The sequence below is a fragment of the Panicum hallii genome, chromosome 9 (assembly GCF_002211085.1).
Source record: "Panicum hallii strain FIL2 chromosome 9, PHallii_v3.1, whole genome shotgun sequence".
Taxonomy (NCBI): domain Eukaryota; kingdom Viridiplantae; phylum Streptophyta; class Magnoliopsida; order Poales; family Poaceae; genus Panicum; species Panicum hallii.
In genome coordinates, this window is record NC_038050.1 from 16890297 (window position 1) to 16904441 (window position 14145).

Consider the following 14145-nt stretch of genomic DNA (forward strand, 5'->3'; position numbering starts at 1 on the left):
GCAAGAGTTCATTGGGGCATGACGGGTTCAAAGATTGGAGGCACATCAACGAGAGGTTAAAAGAACATGAAGCTAGTATCGATCATATTACCAACATGAACTCTTGGAATGAATTGAGAGCTAGACTCAGCAAGCAAGAAACAATTAACAAAGAATTGCAGCATCAAATCACACAGGAGAAAGAGCGTATTAGGCAAGTTTTATTTAGAATAATTGCTGTTGTGAAATTCCTTGGTAAATGGAATTTGGCTTTTAGAGGATCAAGCGAGCAACTTTACAATGACCAGAATGGTAATTTCTTAGCTTGTGTTGAGATGATTGCAGAATTTGATTTGATAATGCAAGACCACCTCAGATGTATGGAAAAGAATCAGGTCCATTATCATTATCTCAGTCATAAAATTCAGAATGAGTTGATTTCTCTTTTGGCTTCCGAGATTACAAGTTTAATCATAGAGATTGTTAAAGAGGCCAAATATTTTTGTGTTATTCTTGATTGTACCCCAGACGTCAAGTCATCAAGAACAAATGAGTTTAGTGGTTCGATGTGTTAATATGTCTACTGGCAAAAGTGAGGAATATTTTTTGGATTTCTTGAAGGTAGATGACACATCTGGTAAGGGACTTTTCGATTTTCAATTCAATGGTCGATTCCATTAAGTCCTTTGGTCTCAATGTTGATGATACCAGGGGTCAAGGTTATGATAATGGCTCCAACATGAAAGGACCCCATAAGGGAGTCCAAAGACGATTGCTTGATATAAATCCAAGAGCTTTGTATATGTCATGTGCTTGCCATAGTCTTAATTTGACTCTTTATGATATGCCTAAATCTTGCGGTAAAGCTATTTCATCTTTTGGAATTGTTCAACGGATATATGTATTATTTTCCAAATCTACCAAGAGATGGAAGGTTTTGCTTGACTATGTTGAAAGTTTAACTGTGAAATCATTATGCAATACTCGTTGGGAGAGCCGGATCAAAAGCGTCAAAGCAATTAGGTATCAAGCACCTCAGCTAAGGTCTGCTTTGCTTCACGTAAGTAAAGATAAGGATGCTAAATCAAAGGATAGGAGTGACGCAAAAAAATTATTTGACGTGATTGGTACTTTTGAGTTCATGCTTGGTATGGTTATTTGGCATGATATTTTATTTACAGTGAACAGTGTAAGCAAGAAGTTGCGGTCACCATCCATGTGCATTGATGCTACCTTACAACACATAGAAGGTATAGTGAATTTCTTTGAAAACTATAGAAATGAAGGCTTTACTTCTAGTTTGGTCACTGCCAAAGAAATTGCATCAGAAATGAGTGTGTAGTCATCATTTCCAATAAAGCGACGTGCTTCTAGAAAGAAACAATATGATGAAACTGATTGTGAGAAAACAAATCTAGAAGCCGAGAAAGCTTTTGAAGTCAATTACTTTTTAGTTATGGTTGATATGGTAATTAGCTCACTAGAATCCAGATTTGAAGAACTTCAATCATTTACAATTATATTTGGATTTTTAATGAGTTCAGCTACCTTGAAGTTACTGGATAGTATTGAGGTAAGAAAGTGTTGCACTATCTCTGCAAGCACTTTTTCTTTTGATGGTTCATCTGATGTTGATTTAAATGATCTAATTTCAGAGTTACGTGTTCTTCAGCTGACTTTAACAGATAAAACAATGACTACCATGGAGATCTTTGAGTACGTTAGAGAAGTGGACTGCTATCCTAATATTTCTATTGCTTATTAGATCTTATTTACTATGCCAGTCACTGTGGCATCGGCGGAAAGTACATTTTTAAAGTTGAAGCTATTGAGGAATTATCTAAGGTCCACAATGTCTCAAGAAAGGTTAAATGGTTTGCCAACTTTATGTATCAAGAAGAAATTATTGGATGAAATCGATATTGATACTATCATCACCAACTTCGCTTCTAAAAATGTTAGAAGAAACTTTTGAGGTAATATATATAGAACGCTTGATACTGTTTGTTCCTATATCATTAATTTATTACTATTACTATTACTATTATTATTATTATTAAAGGGCTAAATCTCGCCCCTGGGCCCTAAAATCTTAGGACCGGGCCCTGGCCATATCTATGACTGAGTATGCTGGTCCAAACTTGTGCATTTCATCAAAAACATATAGAGCATATCTCCGGCTCTCAGCTTTGCCTAAGTTGTGCAAGCAAGATGTCTTTGATGGGGGCAAGAGCTTGCAAAATAACAGGCTGCAGTGATTCACATGCTGCTGCGCTTATGGGTCCACAAGCACAAACAGCGAGGATGAGCCACAGCTTCCTGGTGAGGTCTGGCCGCTGTACCCAACCACCATGCTTAGCTAGCTTCTCCATCACGCGTGCCCACAATGCATCTGCACGTATCAACAGCTTGTATGCATCTGCATACCATATCTTAGACAACAAAACGCTAATTTTAGCAATGACATACTACCTTGTTCATTGAACGCGAGTAAAACGTGGCCGAGGACTTTATTGCCAACTTGCCATATTATTCCTAGGCAAAGGACGCCTGGTCCAGCGTTGGTTCAGTGAGTAGCTTGCCTTGGAGGCATTTCGTCGAGCAGCTATCGGGCATCGTCCAATGACCGTTCCACCTGGCAGGGCGCTTGCTGGCGCTCTTGGCTGAGTGGGAGGGCGCTCAGGGGCGCGCGGGGAGCTGCGAAGGGTTGGCGCTGCTTGCTTGCTTCATCATGTGTGCATTCAGATGGCGCCCGGCGTGGAGCCGTGGACACTGCAGGCAACAGGGGAAGGGAGGTGCAGAGGTCAGCGACGACGAGGGTGAGCGCACTTCCTTTGGCCATATCCGCGCTCTCTCGGGCCTCCGGGCCGAGCGGGCGCCAGGTGCCTCGTGCCATGGTCGCGTGCCTTCGGCTTCGCTGCGGGTCGCGCGCCTCTCGTTCTCGGAGTGCACGGCGGAGATGGGGCTGCTACTGCGAGGTGGGGAAGCAGCAACCAGTCAAGCGAGACGGCACTCGGGAAGGCTCTGGAAACGCTAGGTGGCGCTATGCTCGCTTTTGGATGGTTCGACCAAAACCCAATAAGGTGCTTGAGCTTGGTCCAGGATTCGTTATATAGAGATTTTCAAGATATGACACTAAATCGAAATTGAGCCATCAGATCATTGTTCAGATCACTAGTTTCTTAGCAACTTCAGAGGGAGCAGTTGCTTCAGAAATGCAGTTGTTCGAATCGTTTTTTGTCTATGGGCTTCACTGGGCCCCTTTTTTCTCGATGGGCCGACGTCTTCACTGTTCAGCCCATCTTCCTCACCCAGGCGGGCAGGCCTGAAGGGCTTAGGCCTGCCAAATTGAATCGTTGCTATTCTATTCAGGATTAAATCTATTGATACTTTCTCAAATATATATATATATATATAAATAAAACGAGTTTGGGAGTAGCTGTATGTAAGTAAGTACGTGTAGAATAAATTATATATATATATGTAGGGGTGCGCTATTTAACACGCAGAAGAGTGTTAAATAGTTATTTAGCGCGTCGCTGCCAGCCCACGACCGACCCTCGCCAAGCCAACAAACCTCCGCGGCCGGAAAATGCCATCTGCAACCGGAAAAAAGCTACTGTGCGTTTCCTGTTGGAAAAGAAGGACATCCGCAACCGGAAAAGGAATGCAGGGAGACATCCTATGGCCGGAAAACAGGTCCGTTCTCTGACAAACATGGAATAGTCTTTGCTTGTCTGAAGAAGTATTCTGGTTTTTAAATAAAAATGCTTGATGCGACCGGAAAAACTGTTGAGTTGGCCCAACGACATGCTAGCCGGAAACAACGTCCTTGACCGGAATGTTTTAGTTGGAAACCGGATCATTTTTAGCCGGGAAATTTTCTGGTTTATTCCAGCAGTATGTTTACGTGGTAGGTCAACCGGAAAATTTTTGCTTTACAACATCGTGCTGAATACATTCAGACATACAACACCTCCATACACATTGGAATGAAATATCCTTTGCATTAAAAATTCAGTTAATATGTACACGGATCAGAAGATCGTACACGAATGAGCAAAGAAAAATTCCAATCATAGGATTACCATTACACTACCTATCCGAGATAACTAAAAGTGACAGTATTTGCCTCCTTTCAACCGAACTCAGCCAGATCGTCAGAGCGGCAGCGCTGCAGATGAAAAGTTTTAAGGAAAAACTTCAGCTGACCTGCCGTAACATACAAAACAAGAAAACTCACCAATGCAGCTTTAGATCAAATACACAGTTATAGTCAAAATCAACATGTGCTTCCAGTTGTCTTCATCACACAACTCTTCATTGTAGAGTAACAACATTTTACTTACTTCATTTACCCCAATTTATGGGTTAGACTAGCGAGTTTTTCTCGGGTTGCACATGATGCACATTTGAAGCTGTAGTGCTGGCTGGATGTACACCTTTGGTGAAACTAGTACCTACAAAATTCATCAACAAGAATGAACAATTGTTTTTGCAACTGAGTAAATAGGTTTTTGCAGTCATACTTGAAAGCCCTAAAGAACGGATTTTATAGATACATGAATCACAAGTTTTGCAATATTTCAATATACAATGTTGTAAAGGCAATTACCACAGATTTTTCCCACTCAAAATTTCCAAAGATTAACACTGAAGACTAACCATGAGTTAACAGAATGAATAACATGGATATATGTAAAGAAGAACAAACATAAAACAGTGCAGGCTAGCTAACGTGTAACATCTACTACTTGATTAAGATTAATGCAGATGAGTTCACACATCATATATGCAGCTACACACAGGCAGCTTCAGAATTGAAATTCACAACCATAAATTTAGTGCAGATGAATGCACATGGGCATGCTCGTCCACAGCTACAGAGAGCTTCATGTTTAATTGCCCATACTATCGCTATCAGATTCCATGCATATCTGCAACTGCATTCCCACAATCCCACGACATTATTCCTTTACAGGTCCAAATTAGCTGGCCACACCAGCTGATCTCGCGAACTGATGGCATGGTACTGTATTTTCAGTCAAATTGACTAATCACTACACAACGGGGAGCACCAATTAAATATGAATAAAAATCTAGAAGCTAGACTTGCAAATGGTACCTTTTCGACTTGCCCAGTCATAAATCCATCAAGCATCAGCACTGCGTTTCCTTTCAGGATGAGCAGCAGACCCACCGGCGGCTAGCTCAGCAGGAGGAACAGGCATGAAATCTGGTAACAGATATGGCCAGTAAAATTTATTGAAACAATCATGTAAATCCACAAAATACCATAGACTATTCACCTGACACTAACACCAAATCGAAAAATTGTCCGGAAAGAATGAATTGGAGGGAGGGGACTTGTGTGCAGAGACTCTAGATGGCTCCGTTGTGGATTCCCAGCGTCTAGATTGGAATCCGGGCAGGAGGCCGTGCGCCGCGCCGCCGTCTGCATCACACATGCCGGGGAGGCACGCCAGCTCCCAGCCTCGAGGGCCGGAACTGATCTGTGCAGACCTGCACCTCGCTTGGTCGTGCTCAATCTATCACGCCGCCGGTTCTTGGCCGGGATCTGCCGCACCTCCTCTCTTTGCCTCGATCTGGTGATGCCGACGAGCAACACGAGATCCCCCCGCTGCGGCACCACCTGCGGTTGCTGAGGAGAAGAATGGGAGGCACGCGGCGGATAATGCAGCAAATGAAAACCGCCCATCAACACGATCTCTCCATGAAAATATCTGCCAACTCGCCAAATTGGTCAAGATTCCGGTTTGCGGTATACAATAATCTGTCTACTCAGCATTTTCCGGTTAAAGGATATCTTTCCGGTTGTGGGCTCGCTCACACACGCTAGAGAGCGGTCAGGAGGTGTGTTAAACAGTTATTTAACACCCAGAGTGTTAAACAGAGAATATATATATATATATTTTGCATAGATATTGGAAAAAAAATTAATTTAATATGTTAAAATTAAAAATAATTAAAACCCAATCTATTATTGAACATCTAAACTTTGTTGAAAAAAACTATCATGCGTGTGTAAATATAGAAAAATAAAACTTCTTCTCTCTCCTCCACTATCTTCTCCACAGATCTAGGAATTTGTTTACTTAGAAATAAAGCTAAAATATAAAAGTTGGACCTGAATGATTACATAATCTTGTTCTCCTATTAAACTAACCTAACTTCATCCAAAAAGTTTGAGGGAAATGCAGCCCAAAATGGCAAATCCACACCATGCAAATCTTGATCTAGCTAGAGGTAGGAGAGCTCCATTTCACAATTTAAACTATCCAAAAAGCTAAGAAAAGATATGGGATTACCCTCAACTTACCTCCTAGATCCTCAAACTCGAAGAAAATCAAGTTTAAAACCTCCGCTCCTCTTTTTTCTTTCTTTGGATTTTTCGCCAGCACCTCCCCCGAGCAAGCAATGGGCTGTCGGGAGAAGGAAGAATCCTTGCGTCCAGAATTTTATGGGCATTTTTAGAGGCGGGTGATGGCGCCATCCGCCCCCAAAAACGGATGGCGCCATCATCCGACCCTAAAATATACGCATATTTTTATATTTTTAGGGGCGGGAAAGGCACCACTCGCTCCTGGAAATTTCATCTTTAGGGGCGGGTGATGGCGTCACCAGTATGTATTTCCAGAAGCGGGTCAGCTGCTACAGTAACCCCAATCCATCTGTATAAGCGGGTTATATTTTGACTCGCCCCTAGAAAAAAAATAGAACGTTGCTACAAATTGTTTTTGCAGCATTGACCTCAAGCTTGCGAAGGTTTATCGCAAGTTGAGAATGGCAAGAGCACTTGACCTTATCTCTTAATGCCATGCTCTGTCAATTTCAACATACAGGCCCACATGCAAGAGACCCATATGCTTTCTGAAAGATGTATATTGTCGATGTTTTACCGCCAAGCCCACCGAGGGATACCTCAAGTTGGTAGGCTTTAGGTGGGATGTTGTCGAGATCTAAAACTCAAAGCTGCAAGGAACACAAGAGTTTAGACAAGTTTAGGCCGCAAGGAGCGTAATACCCTACGTCCTGTGTGGTGGTTTGTATTACCTTAGATATGGATTGCTTTAGAGGGGGTCCTTACCCGCCCTTATATAGTCTGCGGGGGTAAGGTTACATGGAAATTCTAACTCGATACTAGCTTAGAGTCCTACCTGACTACTATCCGGCTAGTTTCCTTCTGTTCCGATTAGTCCTACTCATGTACGAGTAGTTGTGGGGCATGGGCCATGTCCCAACTCTTATCCTAGAATATGTACGCTATGTGCGCAGTCCCGTGGCCCCAGGTCTGACAAGCCCCCGAGCTCTTCGTAGTCGAGTAGAGTAGGCTTCCGAGTAATTCCGAAGGCGTCTTCGAGTTCTACCAAATTTTATCTTGAAGGTGTCTTCCGAGTACTGCTTCGAGGCTATGAGGTGCTCATGCTTCGAGTAGTCTTCTTTTATATAGGTGCGATGAAACTCGCGCTCCATATGGGGTAGCCCCCGAGGTTAGGTTGAATCGAAGAATCAGGCTAAGGGTCAAATTAGTCTTGAATCCTCCGATCTTTGTCTTCTAAATAAATTTAAAAAATAAGCCATTGATGACACGTGTCCTGCAGCTCTCCAGTCTTGAATCCAAATCCTAAGATTTGGAAAAAGAATCTAAAATATCGTTGCATGCGCTGTAAAAGATTTTGACTTGACGGCTAAAATGGATAAATTGATTTAGAAATTCAAAAATCCTCTTTATTTGGGATAACATCCCTGAAAAATGATTAAATAAATAATTTCCCCAAAGAAACCCTAAATTACCGCTCAAATCAAATCGTATCCCGAGAAAAACTCTTTGGCTTCTGTACATTGACTGTTGGTTTTCCACTATGGTAACCGTTGGTTATTTAATCCCGCAATAAAACTAGGGTGTTCATCCATCACCTGCATTTTCACTGCCTTGAGCCTTTCATCTTCCTCCTTCTCACCACCGCCGCCACTTCCAGATTCAGATCTACGCCATTTTCAGATCCACTTCTCGTACTAGAAGTAGTCGCTGAGCTCCCTCCTCCTCCAGAGCACTTCTCCACAACCCCAATCCTTAGCCCCCCGAGCGTATGCGAATGAAACGATTCATGGCAACAAGGATGGCGGGCAAGAAGAGCGCCACTAAGGGGAAAGGAAAACAATCGAAGATTGCCGCTTCATCTGGTGATGGGTGGAAAACAATTAAGTGTTCGAAGCTGACCCCAATTCCGTGGTAGATGAGTGCCTCCTTCAATCCAAGGAGATAATCCAATGGCGTGCTGCCACTGGTGATGCAAGGCCATATGATGGTGCCGAAGAAATAGTCATTTTTGAGCATTTTGTTGAGCAAGGGCTAGGCATCCCGACTTGTGATTTCCTCTGTGGCCTTCTCTTTCACTACGGGATCCAACTTCATCATCTCAATTCCAACTCCATACTTCATATAGCCATCTTTGTCCACTTTTGTGAAACCTTCTTATGAATAGAGCCCCACTTCGATCTCTTCTGCCACTTGTTCCATCTGAAGCCGCAGCCTAATGACAAAAATATGTACAAAGTTGGTGGAGCCGGTATCCAACTGAGGCAGGGTATGGAAAAGAAGTACATCCAGTACAAGTTTCCGACTAGTTTGTTAGGGTGGAGGGAACGATGGTTTTACATCGGGAACCATCAACCCTCGCTTCCCGAGAGGACTGCTGAGGGGCCCAAGATTACTAGTGAATGGACATTGGGCACCCGAGACTTGAGCCAGATCAATGATCTGCTGGACAAAATCAAGGAACTCAGGGATGCTGGAGTTACCGGACTGTTTGTGATGTATTCCTAGGTAGGCAGGCAGATCCAGCCACTGCAGAAGCGTGATCGATTTAGCTTTGAGTACCTTGGTGTCTCAGATCCATCTTGGTTTACTGCAGACAAGATCTTCAAAGAAGAAGCCTTGAGGCGTGTAAGCCGAGTACTGCTAGATGCTGAGACGGTGCCATACGTGCCTAAGATATTCAATGTCAAAAATTCTCCCAAACAAGTAACTAAAAGTATCACTCTATTTCCATCGAGTACTCGTCGTCTGTTTGGATCTGGTTTATTCTGATAGCATTTGTAATCCTATCACAGAATTATGTGAATGTGTACAGGAGTATGCCACCGATACCGGACATTGATCGCCCGAACTACTTGGTGCCATCGGAGTTCCAAGCGCTCAGAATCTCTCGACCTACTATCGATCCAGTTAGTGGGGAGGAAAATGAGGGCACTGATGATGATCACACCTTGGTGGAGATGATGAAGAACAAGAAAACGAAGACCTCCCAAGAGGGCGCAAACTCTCCTAGTGGTGATCTTTCACCAAGTCACCTGAATAAGCCGAGGATCACCACCCTGAAGCGCAAGGTAAGCATCTCGCCGGGTGGTGATGGAGATGAAACATCCAAGTAAGTACTTTTCCTAAACTTGCGAGTACTTTTATTTGCTGATTTTGATTGATTTCTCCCCTTTTCTTGCATCTTCAATGCTAGTTCTCCGAACCCTAAATAGTCGAAGGAGAGGGTCAGGGAAGTAGTCGGGGATGAAGCTGTGAGGGGGCAAAATGTGCCCTCTATTACACTGGACCCATCGTCAGAGTCTGCTAGGGCCGTGCCGGGACAAGTGCTGCACTCGGCGGACCCTAAATTGGTATCAGCTCCATCGACTGCAGCACCGAGAAAAACGGTACCTTCAACGCCGTCGAGTACTTTGGGTGCTGCCCCAGCGCCCAAAGTACTTAGGATAAAAAAAGATTAGTTTTAAGAAATCCTCGCTGTAAGTATTCGAGTACTTTCCAGTCATAGTTTCTAGGTTCGCAATGTTATGTACCAATCTGACTGCTTGTTGTATGAAGGAAATCCTCTGCTCTGGGCTTAGAGCAACCAATTAGCGTTGCGACTAGGCCAGCCCCCGAGCAAGAGTCGAATGCTACAGCGTTAATTGCAGTGGCTGCTGTCAGACCCGGGGCCACCGGGCTGGGCACATAACGTAGTTTAAAGAGGTCTAAGAGATTAAGTCCATCTTATCTCTTATTCATTTTGTTTATCTCTTGTTTATCCCGTTTAAATAGGAGATAGAGCTAACCAACACGGAGGGGATCTACTCAAAGATATGTTCTGGTATGATCCCTCAGCGGAGGTTGGTTAGCATCTTTGTAACTCTGGCCTCTCGGGTATATAAGGGAGGTCAGGGACCCCTCTCAAAACAGAAGATCATTAGGTCATTCTACATCAAAGGCAATACAAACCACCATACAGGACGTAGGGTGTTATGCTTCTGCGGCCCGAACCTGTCTAAGCTTTGTGTTCCTTGCACCTTCGAGTTCCTGATCTCGGCGTCCCTTCACCCAAAACTTACCACCTTGGGTATATCCCACGGTGGGCAGCCGGTTAAACACCGACAGCTGGCGCGCCAGGTAGGGGGGCGCGTCGAAGATTCACTGGCGAGCTCGATGGCATCGTTCAAATTCATCAGGTCAGTTCCCTCCCAGGGTACGACATTCGTCTTTGGTTCATGGGTCTGCATCCAGATGGTGTGGGCAATTTTCGGCGATTCCTCGTCAACATGAAGCCAAAGACTCCTGTTGCGGATCTCCGCAGCAACCTTGACAAGTTTGTCGACGGGCTCGACAACTTGCCGCTTTATGCCTCTGCAGCACAGATCGAGATGAAGTCTGCTCCAGTTTCGACTTCTTCTGGTGTTGCGACAACTTCCCCTGGTTTGGACTTGTTCCAATTTAGGGATCCGCATAACCGATCTCAACTCGGCTTGTGCAAATCGGCCACTGATCTTCAGGAGGCCAACGTCTCTGGGTCCCTCTCCATGTTAGAGAAGGACCTGGACTTGCTGCTTCAGGGTGGAAAGCCTGAAGCCACCGCGTGTCGGGGGGCTTCGGGTTGTTCCGGTACCGGTGACCTCGTGGTCACCTCTTTGCCGGAAGGGCGCGTTGTGCATTGGAGGGGCATGATGCTCTCCGATTTACTCGAGGCAGAGGGTCGACTTGTGGCTCACCTCGAGCCCTTGCCCTTTCAAGAAGGCAGGCTGTTGGCCACCGCGGCGGAGGGGTCGACTGAACTAGTCGACGAAAGTTCTCATGAGCTTTCCTCCTGCCGGGTGCTAATGGCCGAAGAAGGTGAGGACGATGGGGACCTTCCCATCATCAACTTTGAAGCAATCTCCGAAGATGAGATCACGGCCAACGCCAGTGACGAGAACGACGCCGATCATGAGGTGCGGAGGGCCAGGAACAGGGCCCGCACAATCCGGCGGAGGAGGGCCAACGAGCGAAGGCGATCCATGCATCGTGAGCTCAACCCTGAGTTTGCCACTGTAAGCGAGCGGGGTTTCAGGACTCCGGTGGCCAACATCACCAGGGTAACGGCTATCCTCGAGCGCAGCCATGATCTGGAAGTGCGTTAGGCGCTCCTTTATGCATAGAGGGCCTGGATCCAGTTGGATCAGTGCAGCCCGGCATCCACCATCAGGGAGGAGTGCGTTGGTGAGAGCTTGAGTCAGGCTCACAACCGAACGGCTGGTGGCCGTCCTCGACTCCAGCTCAGTAATGACAATGCTCGCGGGAGCCAGGCCCCTGGCGGGAGGCGGCAGCCACCGCAAGGGGGTCAACCGTGACAGGTCAATCATCGACTTCCTCCAGAGGATTTGCGTCAGCACATCAATGAAGGTCGCGACGCGCGGACCGTGATCTCCTCCAGGCGCAAGGTCCGCGAAGAAGTCGAAACTGAAGGTACTGACTGTAGCGATCGATTCCCTGCTTTTTCTGCTCGTTTCAGCAGCTACAAATATCCAGAGGGCTTCAAACCGATCGGCATCACCAAGTATGACGGCAAGTAAGCCCCTCAGCAGTGGCTTCGTTGCTACTCCACGGCCATTGAGGTCGCAGGGGGTTCGAACATTACCAAAGTCGTCTATTTTCCGATGGCTTTGGACCCTGCGCCGCTCACATGGCTGGAAAGCCTTGACAACAACTCCATCGACTACTGGGAACGACTTAAGAAGGTCTTCATCGACAATTTCTAGGGAGCGATTTCCCGTGCAGGTACTTGACACGATCTTGCCCAGTGCAAGCAAGAACGTAACGAGCTTCTGCGGTCCTACACGCGTCGCTTCTTCGACATCCGCGCTACCATCGCAAACATCTCGGAGGACGACATCATCGATTGCTTCTACAACGGCAGCACCGACCCGGGCATCTACAGGGATTTCGGGCGGAACAGGCCAAAGACTGTTGCGGGCCTTCGTGATATGATGCACGATTGGTCCGAACAGGAGGAGAAGATGCGGGAGCAGTTCCCGCGGCGTCCAAATGACAACCGCAACGACAAAGGCCAGCGGGATTTTTCGGGTGCACCCCGGAAACGAAAGCCAGATGATGTCATCGCGGCTATCGATCGTCCTTCGTGGGGCAAGAAGTCGACGACGCAGGAGGAGTTCGAGAAGCTCTTGCAGAAGAAGTGCCCGTGGCATCCGGGCGCCAACCACGCCGCCATCGACTGCTACCACCTTCGGAGGACGTTCAGCAACTCTGGTGGCGGAAAGAAGAACCCGAGGATGATGATCAAGAAGATCATGGGTGCAACCTGAAGTTTCAAGACGCTTCGAAGGTTGTCAACGTCATCTTCGGAGGAGATGAGGATTTTGGTTCCAGGCGGGACCAGAAGCTGCTTCTCCGGGAGATTTTGTCCATCGAGCCGACGGTACCACGACCACTCCGTTGGTCGGAGGTCCCCATCTCGTTCTCCTGTGATGACCAGCGGACGAGCTTTTCGGAGCCCGGTAAGTTCCCCTTGGTCCTGGATCCTGTGGTGGCAGAGGTCAAGCTCACCAAGGTCCTCATTGATGGCGGGAGTGGGCTCAATCTCATCTTCGTCAGCACTCTGAAGAAAATAGGCCTGGACTTCAAGGACATGCTGGTTCCCAGCAAGTCTCCCTTTTACGGCATCGTCCCAGGTAACGCGGCACACCCGCTGGGTACGGTGGTCCTCCCAGTCACCTTTGGCACGCGGGAGAACTATCGTACCGAGTTCATCAAGTTCGAGGTGGCTCACTTCGAATCTTCTTACCATGCTATATTGGGTCGACCGGCACTCGCCAAGTTTATGGCAGTGCCGCATTACGTCTATTTGCTTCTTAAGATGCCAGGACTCAGTGGGGTACTCACCCTCCGTGGCGACCTGAAGAAGTCATACGACTGTAATCAGGAGGCGATCCAATATGCTTCGACTACTCGCGTGCCAGATGCTTCGGGAGAAGTACTCGCGGCTGCGCAGCAGCTTGCCCAATCTGGGCTGGAGATTCCTTCCAAGAAGGCCAGCAAGTCGAGCATCCAGTCGACTGATGACGTGGCCCTCAAGTCGATCCAGCTTCAGGAGGGAGATTCATCTAAGACCGCTATCATCGGTGCCAGCTTAGGTGACAAATAGGAATTCGCGCTCGTCAGCTTCCTTCGGGCTAACCGAGACATATTCGCATGGAAACCAGTGGATATGCCAGGGGTGCCTAGGGAGTTAATCGAGCATGCTTTGAATGTACACCCGAAGGCTACGCCTAAAAAGCAACGCCTGAGGAGGTTTGCCCACGACAAGCGTGAGGCCATTAAACGGGAGATCGCTAAACTTCTCACGGCTGGATTCATTAAAGAAGTAATCCATCCAGAGTGGGTAGCGAATCCCGTTCTTGTAAAGAAAAAGAACAATGAATGGAGAATGTGTGTCGACTACACTGACTCAACAAGCATTGCCCAAAAGATTATTTTGGGCTGCCGCGCATCGACCAAGTTGTCGATTCGACGGCTGGTTGTGTCCTTCTTTGTTTTCTTGATTGTTACTCAGGTTATCATCAGATCGCGCTCAAGGAGGAGGATCAAATCAAGACTGCTTTCATCACCCCGTACGGGACTTACGCCTACAAAACAATGTCCTTCGGGTTGAAGAATGCAGGAGCAACGTATCAGCGTGCGATCCAGATGTATTTCGCGGATCAGCTGCACCAGAATGTTGAGGCTTATGTGGACGACGTCGTCATCAAGACCAGGGCATCCAGCAACTTAATTGCAGATTTGGAGGAAACATTCAGCAGTCTGTGCAGATTTTGGTGGAAACTTAA

The 14145-nt window shown here is 46.5% G+C and overlaps 1 long non-coding RNA gene across 1 annotated transcript; it reads right to left on the reverse strand.

Annotated features, from left to right (window-relative positions):
• Positions 1–4004: 4004 nt before the first annotated feature.
• On the reverse strand, positions 4005–5749 carry LOC112876619. Its single transcript, XR_003225344.1, has 3 exons — positions 5289–5749; positions 5105–5215; positions 4005–4439 (listed from the first exon to the last, which is right to left on the reverse strand). It is a non-coding gene; the product is annotated as an uncharacterized LOC112876619 (long non-coding RNA).
• Positions 5750–14145: the final 8396 nt, after the last annotated feature.